Raw genomic sequence first — 18,770 nt, 5'->3', positions numbered from 1 at the left:
TGAGACGTAATGTCCTTGGTGTTTTCTAAGATGAGATATGTGGAGATGTTTAAGGAAGAGTTTTTTTTTAGATTTTGACCATCAATGAAAAATAGTCACATATTTAGAAATAAAAAAATTATTAATTCAGATTTTATCGTTTTATAAGCGTAATAATTTCCAGACCTCCTTCAATATTTTAAAGGGACGTTAATCTTTCCAGTAGTAGAATTTTATTAAAGTTTAAAAATCGGATTTTAAGGTGGCTAACTAAAAGTTCACTGAAATAAGGGCAAAAGATGGTCCTCGAAAAACAGATTTTGCTGTAAGGAGAAAAAAAGGAAAGAAAATTTAAATATTTTTTCAAGCGGGAGACAATAGAGATTGTAATGAACGGCACTAATTTTGTCATGAGGAGTGCCCATTGCATTGTTGCCCGATGCAAATCTCTTTTATTCGTTTTCCGGGGCTGGGGAACAGTTTCGCTACGTCTACCCCTTTGTTTTTGTTGACCCCCCGCTTTTTTCCTCCGACCACCCTGCTCGTTTTTCAAAAAAACAAACATTTTTTCAAATGGTCACAATTGGAGTGTGCAGCAGCACAATGCCTCCCCCCGTACCCCCAGCATGGATTAGCTCCGTTAGGACGACGTGTAAAAAAGTCGCAGGTTGGGACAATCCACTCCGATTAAATGACTAGCTTTTTATCTTTCTCCCTTAATCCGGGCAGATGAGTTTATTTTACGATTTGAATAAACATTTCCGAAGCGGCGTCCGACCAAAGTGGTTCTAATCTCTGCGTAAAGTCTGGGCTTTCGTTATTCTATCGTCCCGATCGGCAGGTATCGCGGTATGATTTTTTTCACTCGGTTTAAAAACATTTTTATCCCTGGATTTGTCCCTGCAGTGGCTGACCGTTAATCTTGTGGCAGTGAATAAATCACGCTGTGAAAAACAACAAAAAACCAAACCCGATAGAAATAATGGAATATCAGAATGTTTAAATTTACTGGAACGAGTTTCGATAAAACGGACTTGCGGTAACAAAGGGTTATCAACTTGATAAAATTTTTAAAACGCCATTCATTCCCAAAAAATGACGTTTATACTAGAATAAGTAATGCTGAAAGAAACAGTCATTATTGTCCGCTAATATTGGTCATGTTTGGTGCGGGCGCATTTTAAATTGTCTTAAATTGTCTACAGTATTTCTGCTCGTAGCGAATTTTTTTACAAACCAACTGAATGTCCAGTTGGGAAAAAGGACATCAACCCACGACTCTACAACCTTATACATTTTTCCCGTCAAACGTTCGTGCTAGAGATAGAAAAACCTTTATTTTTAACTATCAGATCAAAATCGCTCACTTAGTGAAATGAATCAGCTCTTTTTCAAGATTCACTGCTCACGCTCACCAAATTTATCTTCCTTATAATTCTACGCAAAAACATCGAAGGGTTTTTCGATTTTCCGGGTATCACCAGCACCAGGGCCACTCGTAAAGGTTGATGGTTTAAATTACGGAATTTCAGGGTTGTTGAATGATAGAAATGGCGAACTGGTCAACCATTTTCTATTATTGCCGATGTAAATTGCAATATTGAAATAATTACTTTTTTCTTCTGCGAACGAGTGAATAAAACAAAAATCAAAATACATACACAACTAAAAGTGCGTATTTATAATGGAAGTAAATATTTTTATTAAACATAAAATTAAAAAAATTAAGAGATTTTTCATTCAGTTCATCTGTGTAACGATAATGAATATCCTAAATTGTTACAAATAATTAAAAAGAATATTGGGGAAGTATCCTTGAAATTAAGGAACGACGAATTAAAAAAAAAAAATCGTGGTCCCCGAGGCTAAAAAAATACAGAAATGTCTAGAAAATATAGAAAAATAGCAAATCTGTATATATAGGGGGCAGACCATGTGTTAGCGGTGTTTTTAATTTGTACGTCTTTGATTTTGTTAATTATGTCTATGGAGTTTTTTAGACAGTTGTGTCAATTAGTTTGAGGTGCGTTTTGAGTAATGTTCTTGTATACGGGGGCTGGTTTGAACTTCATAACTGGTCACATCGGTACGTTTAGTTTGTGTATTTTTGGAGTATTTGAACGTTTCTTTTGGCTTTATGATTGCACCTGATTTGTTGGTTACGTGTTTGATGCTTTTTTGAAATGTTGATAGTTTTGTCGAGGTAGTCGAGATTATTTCTTCGCTGGCGTTACTTTTGCCTGCTCATGCGATGAGTAAGTTGTTTTTCCTTACTTTGTTTATTAGTTTTTTAATGAGTAATTCATCTTAGCTTGTGTCGTTTTGAGTATGTGTAAATGTTTTCTATATTATATCGGCGGTTAGGTGTTTTGTGATTTCTCGTTGTTCTGTATGTAAAAGATTTATGCGGTTTCAACTTTTAATATTGTCTGGGTGAAGTTTTGCTTTGCGCTGCTTGGTTTGAAGTTTTGTTTGAAATTTTTTTTAATTAATTCGGTTTGGGGTGTTATTTAGTAAAGGTAACACCGCTTCAGGATCTTTGAGATAACGATTCAAACAAGAGCATCTTCAATAGATCAAAATTCACTAAACCCAACCCGAATTAACAATACGATTTGTAATTTCGGATAGCCGAAGTAACCAAATATCCATAAACTTTGTACCATTTAATTTTGTACTTGTACTTGTAAAAACACAATTATGTTTGAGGGATTTTTGAGACGTATTTCTAACGCATTCACGATATCTTTATGATCGTCTAATGAACGACTTTTACAACCGAGAAGGTGATGCATTTTATTTTAAAAGAAATACGATTTTCTTGTTGTCATTGTTGGGATTTTGCAGAAAAAGTCGTGTCGCACAAAGATCCGTTTCCACATATAAAAGATTCGGGCGCGGGGAACAAAGAAACTCCTAGGTTATATTTTTTAGGGAGAAGGTAAGAGTTTATTTTCAAGGGGTTAAGCAAAGATAGCCGTCGAAGCGTAACACGGCCTGAAAGGGGACGAGGATACACACTTACTCCTCCCCGCCTGACGTTGCCTTATGCCCTGCTGTGGACGTCCTTTCTATGAAAAGCTTTCAACATTGAAGAACGAAGGGACAGGGTTTCACCCTACGATTATGTTTTATCGATATGACATGGTCGAATCCAGCTGGCCATTTTAAGTCTCATAAAAACAAAATCAGGAATTGAACACTTCATATTTTCTTAAATCTAATTATGAATCGAATTTTTAAAAATACTTTTTCTTGCACAAATTTTTGAACACAATTTTCTTCTCTCCCTTGATTGTCTTTTTATATATTTAAATATTTTATTTTTTATTTTTAAAATTACTTCAATGGAATCATTACTACGTAACTTCGTATAAACCGCATTCCCTAGTACCCTTGAAAATCTTGAAATTCATTCAGAAAATACCGTTACACACACATGGTTTTATAAACAACAAATTTTAAGGAATTGTACAAAATCTCTCAAAAATTTGATCATGTGAATGAACAGTTATGCCAAATTTTATTATATCTTCTAAAAGGTAAGAATTATTTTTTATTTTCATAACTTTTCAACTCTTTACTTGAGCCCTCTTCAATGCTGTACAATCATATATTTTATATAAATTATTTGTTTAAATAATTTTAAAACATATTTTTAACAGAGGGCTCAAGTAATGAGTTGAAGTTGGTGGCATGGATGAGGAAGGACTAAATACAATAGTTCTGAGTATAAGGAGATTAGAAGAGTTCTGAGGTCTCAGGACCAAAACTTGATATATGTACGGAGAGGAATAGGAAGATAACATCTGATAGAGGAAGAAGTCAAGGAATTAAAATTATTTGCAATAGGTAGAACCATTTCGAAGCAGTGTACAGATCAAAACGACTTCCTTGAGTGTAGCCTAAGACAAAACGTAAAAAACACCAATGTACAAAACCAAGTCATACACAGGCTTTAGAAAAATTGAAAACAGATGGAAACAAATTTCTTTCTGCAATGTTATCAGAAAAAAGAAAATACTCTTTCATTTAAAAACAAAACTCTTCTTATATAACTTTGTATGCATTGTGAAAAAAGTTATTAATAACTGTTGCATTGTTGCCCATTGCTTACCCTTTTAATAAAATAGATTTAGCTAATTTATTGTAATTTAATTTTCCGCCTCTCTCTGTGGTTAGAATTCTTTTTTAAAAGTGATACAAAGAGGTTGTAACAATATAGATGACTGTCCAGATATTATACGTGGCGTGGTTGGTCCTCGTTTAAATTACGCCCACCATAAAGAGGGTTTCGCCGTGGAACGGTTTAAAGGTTGAAGCAATAACTTTTATTGTTGTTTTATTGGTTTAACGCTACTGTGGTTTATAACAGCGCTTTGCCGTTGCATCCCCCTGAGCACTTCATATTCGTTTTAATATATCCCAGGCTGGAAATGGCCGATGGATAAAAAATATCTCGAAAAGGCCACTGGCCGGATTTTCTCTCCGGAGAGGGCCTTTTGACTATGTATGAGAGATGTGGAGTGGATTCACAAGAATCAGCATGCACTCGAATCTCTTGTTATCTCCGCTCGAATTTTCAACTACTACGAATACGTAAAAATGGACTAATCCTTGATCCTGCCAGACACACCGAGAAATGAATAATTCATTAATTATTGATGAGTGGTATGAATAAGTGTTTACTTTGTTTTAGGCTAACATTCTTTTAAAAATAACCGTTTTATCTTGACTTTTCCCTTTCAAATTACGGCAGTATTTTTTACCTTGAACACCATAAAATCATCATGTTGGTCCAAATTTAGAAAAAAACAGGTTGTTGTTTGGGGGATTTAATAAATTAATCAAAACAGAAATTATAATAATTAATTTGGAATTACAGGTTTTACATATTAAAATTTACAAAAAGAGATAGCTGATAGTTGTTCATCTATTGCTATTGCTGCATTTTAATTAAGTGCAAGGATCCGGACTGCCTTAAGGGGTAACTCCAGGGTGTAAGTAATATATGTTACACTCTCTCTCTCTCTCTCTCTCTCTCTCTCTCTCTCTCTCACACACACACACACACACACGCGCGCGCGCACACACACACACAAACACACACACACACACAAACAAACACACAAACACACACACACACACAAAGACATTGGATTAATGGCTTTAAAAACTTGATTACGAATATATATATTTTAAAGCAATCCCTAAACCCAAGAAACCAGCACCGTTTCTATTTCTACCATCTCTTCAACTCCCTCAAAAACTCATTTTTAAGCAAATACTCGCTATCCTCGAATCCTATAATAAAATCCCCGACAATCAGTTTGGTTATAGGCGTATCTATTTCAATGTTCAACAGTGCCTTTGCGTTGTGGACATTGTGGACATCATCGTGTGCAAGGGTTGAACAGGCTATCGATCGGGGTTTGCTCTGGAAACTCAAGGGCATTCTACCATTTACATACTTTCTTATCTATAAGCGCAATCCAATCATGTCATCACTATGCTAACATACTCTGATGACATTGCCATTCAATCTTCCAACTTCGACCCAGTTATGGTTCACAGAACCTTCCACATGTACCTATATTCCAGTGAAGAATGGTTCAAAAAATGGAAAATCAACTCAACACAACAAAATCATATTTTTCACCCACTTTTTGTTTTACATAAAATCATAACCTTGGGCTTTAATTAGACTAGCCATACTATTAGAAAATAGGTCTAAATTCTCCATAGACTGCTGATAGACAAACCTACACTGAAAGCACTATTGCCGTACGGCATAGAACTATGGGCTTCAACTGAACCTTCCAATCTTTTCAGATACCAGACCTCACAATCACGAATCTTTAGTTCATTCGTTAACGCCCTAAACAGATGGCTGAATGTGATTGACGGAAGAAATACAGGTCACATTCTACAATTTCCATTGGAAAACGTACTTGTAGACTTTTATTCAGTCTGACGATGAACATTTGAGAACTCGAAATCCGGATAACTGCGAAAACAGTTTGTGAATAGAACCAACGTTTTCATCCAATAAATTGATATACTCACTCCACCTTAACTATTTCTGAGAACGATCATTATCATCGGTAGTTGTAGAAGCTTTTGTGCTGAAATCTGAGGACTAACTCTTAAGATATCCCTGAAGTTATCCATAGCGGTCAAATTCATGATGACCTATGGTTTGGTGGTTTGGTAGACAAAAACATTACAAAGAATCGACAAAATCCTCATTACTGAAGTAATGAGAACTTCCCCTCTCTGACACTCTGGAACACATCTTCAATTATGGAGAGCACAATTCACAGGTTATTGCAGGAGACAGGTTTCAATAAGGCATAAAGAGGAGCTTCTGGACTACAGATAAAGTTTGGGGTAACTGTTGACGCCACAATCCCACAATTAAGATTTATTACGAAATTTCAAATTAAACTACCCGATAGAGCTGACTGAAAGAAAGGGATCCTAGTTTATCCGACCATATTTCGTATACAGAAGCTTTACCCGAATCTAACTAATTTGGTATCTATGGAAATAAACCAGAGACCAGAATTTATACAACCCTTGGGAAATATGCCATTGTATTTCTTGATTAGAAGGTGTGAAATCAATGAATTCAAACTGTTCAGTTTACAGTTGACCTTATAAAATGAAAATTATTCAATTTATTTTTCAAAAAGGAGTTTGAAATGATTGAAAATGAAATGACACCGCAGACTCGGAGTACCAGAAACAAGCCTTTGCAGATATTACCAGGTCGAAGAAGAACCAGCGGAAAAAGACCTGAAGATACACGCGGCACCCCCAAAAAACGCTTTGGATATAATAAAAAGCCTTAAACTTAGCAAAGAGAATAAAATAATAAAGACCGACTGGCGATAAGGCCTCTTGTGTTAGAAAAAGGTTTTAAAATTAAGGAATCAGAGTTTGCAAAACCAATCGATATCTTGAATCATGTAATATATTTTATCACAAATCCGATTGCTCAAAAATAACAAGCTTATTTCATTTCAGTTTGCTTACGGACGGAAAAAATAGTCAGCCCAAAATTATTGAAAACTAAACATTATACATAAATTCACTAATTTCGTGGTCCGCTTGACCAATTAAAGAAGGGAAAATTCAAAAGGTGCGGCTGAGATGGGAAGTTAGTGTCCGAATGGATCGAGGTCACGATAGCTCAAGTGGTAGAGCAGCGGCGTATCAAGCCGAAGATCGTGGGTTCGAATCCCGCTCGTGCCATTGACTTTTTTATCTCAATTAAAAACCTTAATTAATTGTATTATACATAAAATATAACGGAGTGATGAATACAATTTCTTTCAAAGAAACAATTAGAATTATATTATTTATTTGTTGGTATATATTGTTTTGTAGATCTACTACCATCATGAGAAAAATTAGTATAATTGAAGGTCAAGTGAAAATGATAAAATTATAATAGGAATAGAGATTTTCTTATTACTAAAAAAAGGGCAGCTTCTCAATTTGTTTACTTAAAATTGAACACAAAATCTATTTTCTGCTGATTTACATGAACCGGTTTGGTTGTTCTTTAGAGTGTAACTATTATAGCACGGAAAACATCGATAGGAAGTAGTGGCCGAGATGATCATTTCCAGGGATTTTTCGAGCTCTCGGACCATTATTTACTAGCTCCCAAAATGGAGGATAAGCTTGATACCAGACTTAACGACCACATGAGTCTCAATAGTACATAAAATTGAGAGAAGAATTTATATATCACGTAGACAACCGACTGCTATACTCATACATAAAGTATAACACTTTTAATCTTTCTTCCATTAGTTATCTACGAAGGTGATGTATTTATTTTTACGAAGGTTCGTAACGGCAGAGGTCCTGTCAACCCTTGGGGTGTCGATGTTTTTTGCAAAAAGCATTTGTAAGAACGTCGGGTTCGAATGCATGGCCGCTGGATTCAAACCAGGGACCCCCTCAATTTATTATCGTGCATAACATTTGGGACAGATCAGTATTAAAAAAATTGACAGAAAAAGTGATCTTTGAATAAATGAAAGATACAATTTGTTAGAAGTGATGAATTACTTGGACGATTTTTTGAAACCTATACCGCAACCGTCATCCGATAACGGGATACGGACCACCGTCTGGATAATCACATCTAGATTTTCCCTCAATTTATTCGGCTGAGATATTTAAGGTCTTCGAACGGCCTCGAGGAGATACCGTCTTTGTTTATTCAAGAGGTTTAAATCATCGTCAAAGGGAATTTATAATAAGGTGTAGTAATTTGTATTGCTTTTACCTATTTACAAAGCTTTGGTTTTTGCAAATGATGGGTTCTGGGCAATTTAAATAAATCACTTTAATTTCATTTATTTGAATGTCTCTATTTACGCGCTGACCTGTAAAGTTTAACGTGGAATTATTACTGCAAGATTACGAATTCTAACACTTTGAAACAGCTTTGCACAGTAATAAGCTATTTTAAATTAGATAAGATTTTTCTCCAAAATGTATTGTCACTATCACTCTCTTGAAAACTTCTTGCTCGAGGCGTATTACATTTCGAAGCATTGCTGCTCCCAAGTCTGCTATCCAAGTAAAGCCCAGGATAGCCGACTTGGTTGGATTGGGGTATAATTTTGATGTGCACTCGTTGACCGATCTGATGGCCGAACATAAGATTGTCTATGCTCGGAGCTACTCAAAATAAAGTGAAACGGTTTGTGACTGGAATCGCTTGTCAGTAATTAATTCTTAGTGGCGTGGATCCACACACATAGCTACTGATTTAAATCAGCAAATAACCAAACAACAGAAACCATTAAGCTTATGTAGATATTATATGTTGAAGATAAAGCAATAAAATTTATAAAAAACAACTGGTTGAATCTGTTCTTCATAAAAAAGAAACCAACAAGATGTATTGAATTTATTCGTTTTTAGAAGTTTTATGCAGATTTTTTTATTAATTTATGTTGGGCTATTTTACATCCCTAATTTAGTCAGTAGAAAAGAGCCCCTTTTTAGTCAATCAGTTGGGTTTCTACTGTCTATGTAAAGCTCAATGTAACGGATATTGTTGGATTTAAAAATATAAAACAGTTTATAATTAAGCAAATATTAGCACAATAATTAAATAAAAGTCACTACATATGTTTTTGTTTGTCTTTGTGTAATTTGTCTTCATTTCTTTCCATGAGTAAATAAGAGTTTTTTTGTTGTCATTTCTCGTGACCCAGTTGAACGTGTAAAAAATGTATAATTCAACACTTACTTTATAAAAATTTATTTGTTTAATATGATGTTTCTAATAAATTGTTTATTTTGCTTAATTTCACCGATCAAATGAGAACATCAAATATTTAATGCATTACAAAAAACTCAAAAAAAAAATTGTAAACTAAGGAAATGTATTTTCTTATGAAAACATATGTTTAGGTTAAAAAATTAAGGGTCCTTGGTATTGCATTAAAATTATCCCTTAAGAGATGAAAGGCCGGCCCTCATAATTTCATCGACAAGAAGGATATTACCGGCCACGACAGCGCTGGAAATGATAGACTGTCTTTTCACACAATAGTTATCGAAAATTCCTTTTTCCTTCGGGGTCATTGGTTTTCCGGTCTCGACGTCTAATCCGAATTGGAACATAGTATCAGTTCCCACGTCAAGCGAAGCGACGACTTCCTGAGGATCGTGCCCACCGTTGACGGCCAACACTTTAGGAATAATTAAAAGAGCATCTGCAAAAGCTTTAACGCCGACCTTCTTCCTGTCGGTGATGGTATCGGCGTATTTGAGCAACTCACGCCGAAGCCAGACCTCCACGGCCCCTCCTCCTGGAAGAACGGCGCCGTCTTCTATCGTGTTCTTGATGCTCCTCAAACCGTCACGGACGGCATCTTTCATTTGATTGATTGAATATGTTGTCGGTCCGTGGATGAGTATGGTCACGCTTTGTGGCTTAGAGCATTCCATAACAAAAGTGTAGACGTTATCACCCAAAACTTGCTCATAAACAAGACCGGCATAACCAAGACAGTCCTCGGTCAAATCATCGATGCTGTTCATTGAAAACCCTCCGCAGGCGAGGATCAGTCTTTCCATGTTTCTCTTTTTAGCTCTTCTCAATCCTAATATTCCATCTCTAGCTAAAGTTTCCAGAGAAATAGGATCAATACCTTTCTGATTGATGACGACAAAACTCTTGTCTGTACCATCGCAGACTTTTCTCTTGAGTTCGATTATTTTATCTAATCTCTTTTGTATAAATTCTCTTTCTGATACGACAAATTTGTCCCTTTCTTCAGCTGATTTATAGAAAAAACCGGAATTGATTTCGGTCTTTTCGTATTCCAGGCTAACGTTGCAGGTAAGGATGTAAGCATTGGTTAAGCGCTTTGGCATGTTTGGATGTCGTCCGCCATGGTCTAAGACAATACCTTGAACCAGCTGTGTTTCAGTCTCTAGTTTAGATTTCATCGTTATGATTTCAATCATATGGAGGTCGACGGAATTGCTTAACTGCTGAACGCAGAGAACAGCGTCGACACAGACGTCCGTCAATATTCCAGCCAGTATAGGAGGAAGCTTTGTGTTTAAAGACGTCTTTGCCACAGAAATCAGCATCTCCCTTTCTGCGTTAAAAGGGATCTTGGAGTTGTCGAGGATTTTCAAGCATTGTGTGCGAGCCAATGCGAAACCCTCTGTTATAGTCCTAGGGTGAACGCCCTCGGTTATGTACATATCGGCTTGCTTTAAGAACTCAGCAATCAGGAGAACAGTGGATGTTGTCCCGTCGCCCGTATTGTCATCCATTGCCGTGCAAGTACGTGCAATAAGAGCTGCAGTCGGATGTTGAATTTGCATGTCATGAAGTAACACGTTACCGTCTTTGGTGATTTGGATGTCGCCGGCACCGGAAACAAGCATTTTCATCGTTCCTTTCGGCCCCAAGTTAGATCTCATGACGTCTTGGAGGCCCCGGGCCGCGGAAATGTTCAGGTTCAACGCTTGAGAAGATCTCACATACTCCGCTTTCGGGTTAACGAAGCTTATTGCAGCCATTATAAGCGAGATTACAGAATAAAAATTACCAAAATTAATTACGAACTTATTTTCATGTAATAGCGACACTTGACACAACGGAACAACGGTCTGGCGAACAATTGGTTTTGAATAGAGGAATTGAATTTTTGGATGTCATATGATCGAACAACTGATTTAAGCAAACCGATTAAAAATTCTAAAGACACATTTTAAACATATGGGTATAGCTTTATTATTTCCCTGATATTTTGAGTTTTTTCGGTTGATCTTATTTGAAAAAAAAAGTCCTGATTTAAAATAGTAAATAATGACAAGTTCCCTATAAAAGTAGTTCCATAAAAATTCGTGTTCATGTTCCGCCATAGTTTTAATTATAACTTTAAAGTAGTTAATTATTAGTCATTTAGTCAATTAGTCATTCTTGTCATTCTTTTCAGCTGGAATTATTAACTCTTATGAATTTCCAGGCAGGTTAAATAAACACAAAGACGGTAACCCGATTTAGATAATTTCATTAGGATTTTGTCCACATTTAATATTCCAGAGAGAAAAAGGCCCAGAAAAGGAACCTGAGAATAAGACAAAGACTAGCTTTTTACTTTTAAACCTATTTCGCAAACACTACAGCCGACACGCACTAGCACGTCCTACAACGGACAAATCTTTCCTGACCAATTGTCTGTTTTGTCTTGCTGAAAATATGGCATCCCTTGATGTTCTTAAACGATAAAATATGTCTAAAGAAAACAATCAGAATCTATTTTTATAAATTTGTTCATTCTGTCAAATTAAGGCAAAATGCCCATTGTCTGGTGTATTCTTTATTATAATGATGAAAACATTTTAAAACTGCAAAAATTGGTGGATATTATAAACTAAGAAGTCCTTTTGAATCCGGATTGAAATTGAACAAATCCTTTTCAGATTGAGGGATCTAGTGTCCGCTCGTCACCACGGCCGGGATAATGAAGGCTTGGGAGTTTGTGATGATGGTAAACCTCATTGGATTGGATCAACAAGGTGAACACCGAAACCCGGAAAATCCACAATTTACAATCGATTTCAGAAACTCAGAATCGTACACAATAAAATACGGTGTTAAAGTAGTAAAATACTTTCAAATTTTGATACTTGTATTATCAGTATAAGCCACATATAATATTTCCAGATTGTATTCCCTAACTATTCATCAATAACTTTTGCCATTTGCTGAGAACCCCCTTGCTCACATATCAATTCTTCCATGGCAATTGTTATATGCCCTGATAGATGGAGATAATTACCGTTTCATAAAAATGGCAATAAGAACGTTATTTCTAATTTATTAGGTTTCGTAGTAAATAAATTCTTTTCAATTAATAAATATTTATTTAAGGTTTTGGTTGAGATAAAAAAAGTCAGTGTCCACCAAGCGGAAAAAAATGGCAAAAATAAGGGAAAATTAAAAAAGGAGGGGTTGAGATGGGAAGTTGGTGTCCGAGTGGATCGAAATCACGATAGCTCAAGTGGTAGAGCAGCGGCGTATTTAGCCGAAGGTCGTGGGTTCGAATCCCGCTTGTGACACTGCCTTTTTTATCTCAACCAAAACTTTAATTAAATATTAATTAATTGAAAAGTTATTTCTAATTATATACCTATAAGAAAGGTTATCGTTAAGGTTACAGCCAGTAGGCGTCTTTACGATCTTTCGGACAAATCTCCATATTATTTAGAGCACTTTGTAAAACTTAAGGTTTTTTTTTATAAAACTAAGAAGCTTTAAAAGCTCCTTCACATTTTGGCATTTCCTCTCCCAGAAATACAAATCTCATCCTGCGTAGGCTTTCTCACCACGATAATACTTTTTCCGTTATTTTTTATTCTTCCTAAAAATATGGGCATAGGTTTGTTTCTGCTGGTCCGGGGCTGTAGTGTACAATTAACAGTCCTAAATCATTGTTGTTCTCGGTATGGTAGTTCTGCCGTTAGTTTCTCCTGGCGCCATACATATATTTTTAACACATTATCTGATAGGTCTAGGTTTTTGGATGTTTGGTATTCCGCAAAACAGTAGGCGATGTACGTTCTGATCGAATTTTCTTTCCTTGGCTTCCTCGTTGCCTCTCGGCCCTGTGTGCTTTCGTACCCAAGCAGGGGTAATTTTCTTTTTGTCCCAGATGTTTGATCTCTTCGTTAAGTATAAGGCTTTTTATCAGATGCCAAAACTTTGTTTAGAGCTACAGCGTATATCCCTCAGACCTTGGCTTTTCTTAGGTTTAGAGTACTTCAACGATAAAAATGTTTTCAATCTTTTTCTCTTTGCTTTATTAACTCAATTTAACTATAGATTTTTATTAATGTACATTATTTATTAATATACATTAATGTAATAATTTTAAACGACAATACACAATATAAAGAAATGAGAATTACATTTGCAAAAAGTGTTTTATTTTAATTAATTAAGGTTTTGGTTGAGATAAAACAGTCACCCACGACCTTCGGCTAAATACGCCGCTGCTCTACCACTTGAGCTATCGTGATTTCGATCCACTCGGACACCAACTTCCCATCTCAACCCGACGGATCGAAGTCACGATAGCTCAAGTGGTAGAACAGCTGCATATTTAGCCGAAGGTCGTTGGTTCGAATCCCGCTTGTGACACTGATTGGTTTATCTCAACCAAAACCTTAATTAATTGAAAAGATTCATTTGGTCAAGCGGACCACGAAACCTAATAAAATGTAATAAGCAAAATGTAGTATACTTATACAATAAGTAATAAATTATTACAAGTATACTTCACTAAAGCTCTCCGTGGTCATTTCATTTGTCGCCGAGAATCAAATAGATTACACGACATTTGAAAAATGCCAAAAAGGAAGGAAAATTTAAAAAAAAGGTGGGTTGAGATGGGAAGTTAGTAGGAATTTACTTGTACTTTACTTTGATTCCAACTTTATAATTTGTTCCGAAAAGTACATGGTACTACAAAATATTGAATTTTATGTACAAACTAGATCAATCTTTAAACTGAAAATTAAGCACTACTTGTTCATGGAAAATTTCTATATTAAAGTTCGAATTCAATTGTGTTTGTCTATTTACAACTAATTATTTCGGAACGAATTTAAAGTTGTACAAAAAAGTCATCGTTGTGAAATTAAAAAAGCCTTGGTATACACGCATAAATTTTCATTATACCGAAAAGGTTCTAGGATTTATCGATGCCAATAAAATTCTCTCAATTCGGATGCATGAAAATAAGAAGTGACACCGGAAACGACTTTCGGAATAGATGTCCTGACTTTAAAGTGTTTTGGCTGCCAAAGGTCGGCTTTCATACCTTATGAAATACCTCGCTAGTCGGCGTGGGACGTGATAGTCACTACTGGAAATTCAGGATGGTCCATTTCATATTTCACACATCTTCAGACAAAATCCGAACAAACGAGTGAGCTGAACTCAAAACTATTCACACATCGTAATCGTTGCTTTACAAAACAATAGCAAAGATGTTGATCGGAAATCACAAATAATAGGTCGACCTGATAATTTGTTTATTAACTGTTTATTTAACATGCCTCCCATGAAAGATTACATGTACTGTAAGTTGTTATATAAATAATTAATTAAATAAACCTACTGTGAATTTATAATTTACGGGAATCTAGACTTTCTTCTTTCCTCTTTTTCGTTCAAAAAGATTGAGTTCGAATCAATGAGTAGTTTGAAAGAGAAAATTACCTTATGAGTTTATAAAATTTACCTATTAACTAATATTTCATATAAAGCTCGTATCAGAAGGAGCTTAGAAACGTGCTGACCTCTGAAAAGATTTATAGGTAGGCGCTCAGCCTTTCATGTGCTAATGGGACGAACGTAAAAGAAACCATTTATCTTTGATTGAAATTTACTAGCTGGCCGTAGTACCGGACGGGCAAAACAAGTAATCTAAGAAGACTAACAAGCACTTTTGCAACTCTTAAGGTAAAATTAATTAAACGAGAGGTGAATAGGATTTTAATTATACCTAATGATAACCTACGAAATAATTATGTAAACGCTATAAATGTTAAGGGGTTGTCGTTGTAATATTGTACATCTTTGCCGCCCTGTTGTAGAAGTAAATTCCATCAGCAAATAGAAATTCAAGAGGTCCAGTAGGTACTTTAGACACGATGTCCCAGTTAAGCTTAGTGGCGAAGGGAGAATTTCTCAGGGTGGAATAAGGAACTTAATTAACATAGTTTCATTAATGGGAGCAATATTCTGGAAAATAAATTAAAATAATTTTACTTTAATTGTAATAATTGTACTTATATTAGGGGAGTTTTTTTGGAAAGACTCGCCCTTTGATTTTTTTGTCATATTTTATTGATAAAAGAAGTAGATTTCTTTAATATTATTTTATTTATGAGCAACATTTTCTGATTACTGATTGTTGCGTTACATAAGCTCAAATCTATACATGCATACACACATGTACAGAATTGAGCCTTTCTCTTCTCATTTTCCACCAGCAATTCCAGTTTTTGTATTTTACAATAAATTACCGGCAGGCCTCGAGAATCACCCACTTCAGGTGTTGGCAGTCCGGGGTTAGACCTTGCTGAGGATGAGGTCTCAGGGCTGCCTACACCTAGGCCATTTTTACCCGCAACGCAATCATTTTCAAAAACCAAACCCATTCTCTCTTTCACTCATTCTTAAATTCGTTCTTTCTAATTTACTCAGTTAAGGTGGTATAATAATCGATATTCCTCCATCACTTTGGGGATGGCACAGCGGAGGACATAAGAACCTTCGGGGTGTCGGTGTTTAAAAAAAACATTCGTCAGTATGTCAGGTTCGAATGTAGGGCCTCTGGATTCGAACCCCGGGACCTTTATCTTACGGTGATAAGCGCCGTGTCAACGCCTAAAAACGCCTAAACCGTTGCAGCCACCGACGCACCTCTCCATCACCTTTTACCCTATTATAAAACTAACCTAATTGAAGGCGATGAGGTACTCAATACGGCCAAGGGCCATCAAACACTGCACAATATGCATTCAATGTCAACACCCGCTAAGACATAAAATTTTCAGTTCAATTCACAATAAAACAACTCCTCTTTCCCCAATACTCGGAATAGGCTTCGGTACTCAAACAAAATTCTTATATCGGATGGCATTCCTACATACTCTCCATATGGAACCAAGGAACTTCACACTTCAGCGAGGTGGGCCACATGATCAACCTCAACATGCGGGATTTGGCCCAAAAGTAAGTGTTCGTACGTCAACCTCGCATGGTCTATTCATAATCAGGTGACGATGACCCCTCTTCCACGAGTCAGATCCTCAGGCCACCTATCGACAGTTTTCTTGACATATGAGAGCTTCTCTGCCGACCCGGCCGACCGGCGATGCCACCTTCTTTTAATCATGTTTTTATTGCATTTTTAGCGTCAGAGGGTCGGAACTCGGTGGTTAAGTCGTGAGGTTGGGCTTCCCGGCTTCAGCCGCCTCATCCGCCTTTTCGTTACCCTCTAGACTGGAGTGTCCGCTTATCCAAAGAACAACCACTGTTTTGCCGAGACGCTTCCAGTTCGTGGTATTTCTCTAAATTTAAATATGAAAATTTATTGAAGAAATCGTTTGATTAAATGGGTTATTGGGGTGGCCTCATAAAAGATCTCTGAGATACTCCTATATTCACATTTTCTATAGATTCTACATAAGTTTTTATCATTTGTAGTCTATTTTTTAGATAAAAAAAGAAGATTGATAGAGTTATATCACAATCCATTCTTCCTAGCTTATTTATTAGAAGGAGATGTGAAACAGAATGAAATGCTTAACTAGGATCCAAAAACAAAGCCTTTTATAAAGTCATTGTTCAAAACATTCCAAAGTGTAATTGACAAATTGAAGGATACCATCATGTGTATTCCTACATTGCCAAAAGTTAAACTGGCTGATTGAGAATTGACTACAGTCCTGGAATTGAGTTAATTGTAATTACTTAATTGTATTTATTTGCTTTCAAAGATTATTAGCAATATTGCACATGGAAAATTATAGAGTAGCACTGTACGACACAGTACTCCTATTTTAAAAAAATTTAACAATGATTTGTAAATACTTATATTCAATAATTTACATAAGGTTATGTATCGATATCACCGCCTACACCCCTTCATAAATAACAATAATAAAAACTACGTAAAAACAATTATTAAACTCAACAGTTATATCATTAAATGATGATTCAAGTCTTTTATCTATATTACGTTTAGAATTTACAAAATTTTATGATTTGATCATTTTAGATTTCACTGTTTCTTTTTTATACACTTTTTCAAAGTTATATCCAATTTTCCTTGATTCAAAATTTTGTGAATAATTACAGATGTCAGTGAGCAGTTGTAGATAATTTTTAATTTCCTTACCATCATTACCAAACCAGCTTTTGTAATATTAGGTGATTTATATGAATCTTTTATCCACTTAAACTGAATTTTAGTCAGTTTTGGCAATAATCTCAAAAACATATCGCACATCTTTTTCAAATTTATGTTATGACACTGGAGACAATTCCAGTTTATAGGTCTTATCACAATGACTACTTTAATAAGACCTGAGTGTGTAATTGGTGTTCTAAACAGTTGACCATTGAAACAATTGCTCAGTGATCAGGTAGATGTTTACTTAACATTATGTAAATGACCCATTACGAAACTGTAAGATTATTGTAATAATATTTACTAGTTTTACTAGATGTGGGGTTAGAACAATTGAATTAGATTCACGAAAGGTGAATTATATGAATGTAGTTTACATGGTCATATCTAATATTATACTGATTTAAACATTTAATTGCATACTTTTAAAAATTGTTAAAAATGTTTTAAAATGTTTGGTGGAACTACTCTTTCTATGTTTTCATGCTAAGGCGGGATTTTTTCTTTTAAATAAAGAATAAGCACAATTCTGCCGTGTATTTATTAATTTAAATGTCTTTTACATCAGAGCATTGTTTTAACTTTATTTTGCCTACCGTTTAATAAGAATTTAGTTTGGAACAATCAAAAACTTCCGTGCCCTTTTCAATTAAGAGTATTAGCTTAGTAGAGAAAAACTTTTCAAGGCTAGGGTTTTTTATCTTCAAAGTTTTCGCCAACCTTTCTACAGAAATAGAGTTTGTTTTATCAACTTTTATCCTAAGTGCTGTTAAAATATTAGTCATTTGTTAGGAAATAACTCTCCGATTCATTTTGTGATATATTTGAACGATCCTACTAGGAAAGATGGGAGCGAGAGTTGAAAGTTATTTTCCATCCGAGCTATAACTCGGGGCGTTTTGAGACTGGAAAGAAATTAATAAGTCGGCTGGGGGCCCTCGGGGGCGGAACAATTCGTTACGGCGACAATGGGTGGGACTCCGGATAATTATGCAAACACAATGCTCCCTGAGGATTGACAAGGGGTTAATTTTGGAAGAATCCAAGGACCCAGGCCAAATAGCAGATGGCATAATTCTCTTCGAGAAATTTTAAAAATCTGTCAAATATACATACTTTTATTTCACACAGTATGGCAACAATTACTTCGTGAATAATAATAATTATATATCTCGGTAAAAGACTATTATTTCAAGGAGAATGGTTATCTCTTTTCATATTTATGGCTACGAGTTCGGATCCAAATACAGAATGGTCGTGTCATGAGAAGCCAATTTTTTAGGAAGAGAACCTTTTAAGGAAGAATAA

At 35.5% G+C, this 18,770-nt stretch overlaps 1 protein-coding gene and 1 pseudogene across 1 annotated transcript in view; one reads left to right on the top strand and one right to left on the bottom strand.

Moving 5' to 3' along the window:
* The window catches only part of LOC106674224, a 324,578-nt gene that overhangs the window by 271,287 nt on the left and 34,521 nt on the right, over positions 1-18,770 (top strand). The gene's annotated exons all lie outside the window — the stretch shown is intronic.
* LOC106674223 lies at positions 9,256-11,220 on the bottom strand (annotated as a pseudogene).

This window comes from Cimex lectularius, unplaced genomic scaffold (genome assembly GCF_000648675.2).
Source record: "Cimex lectularius strain Harlan isolate CLEC.00 unplaced genomic scaffold, Clec_2.1 scaffold168, whole genome shotgun sequence".
Classification (NCBI taxonomy): domain Eukaryota; kingdom Metazoa; phylum Arthropoda; class Insecta; order Hemiptera; family Cimicidae; genus Cimex; species Cimex lectularius.
Note: the sequence above shows the minus strand (reverse complement) of the source record. Positions and strands in the feature narration are given on the sequence as shown.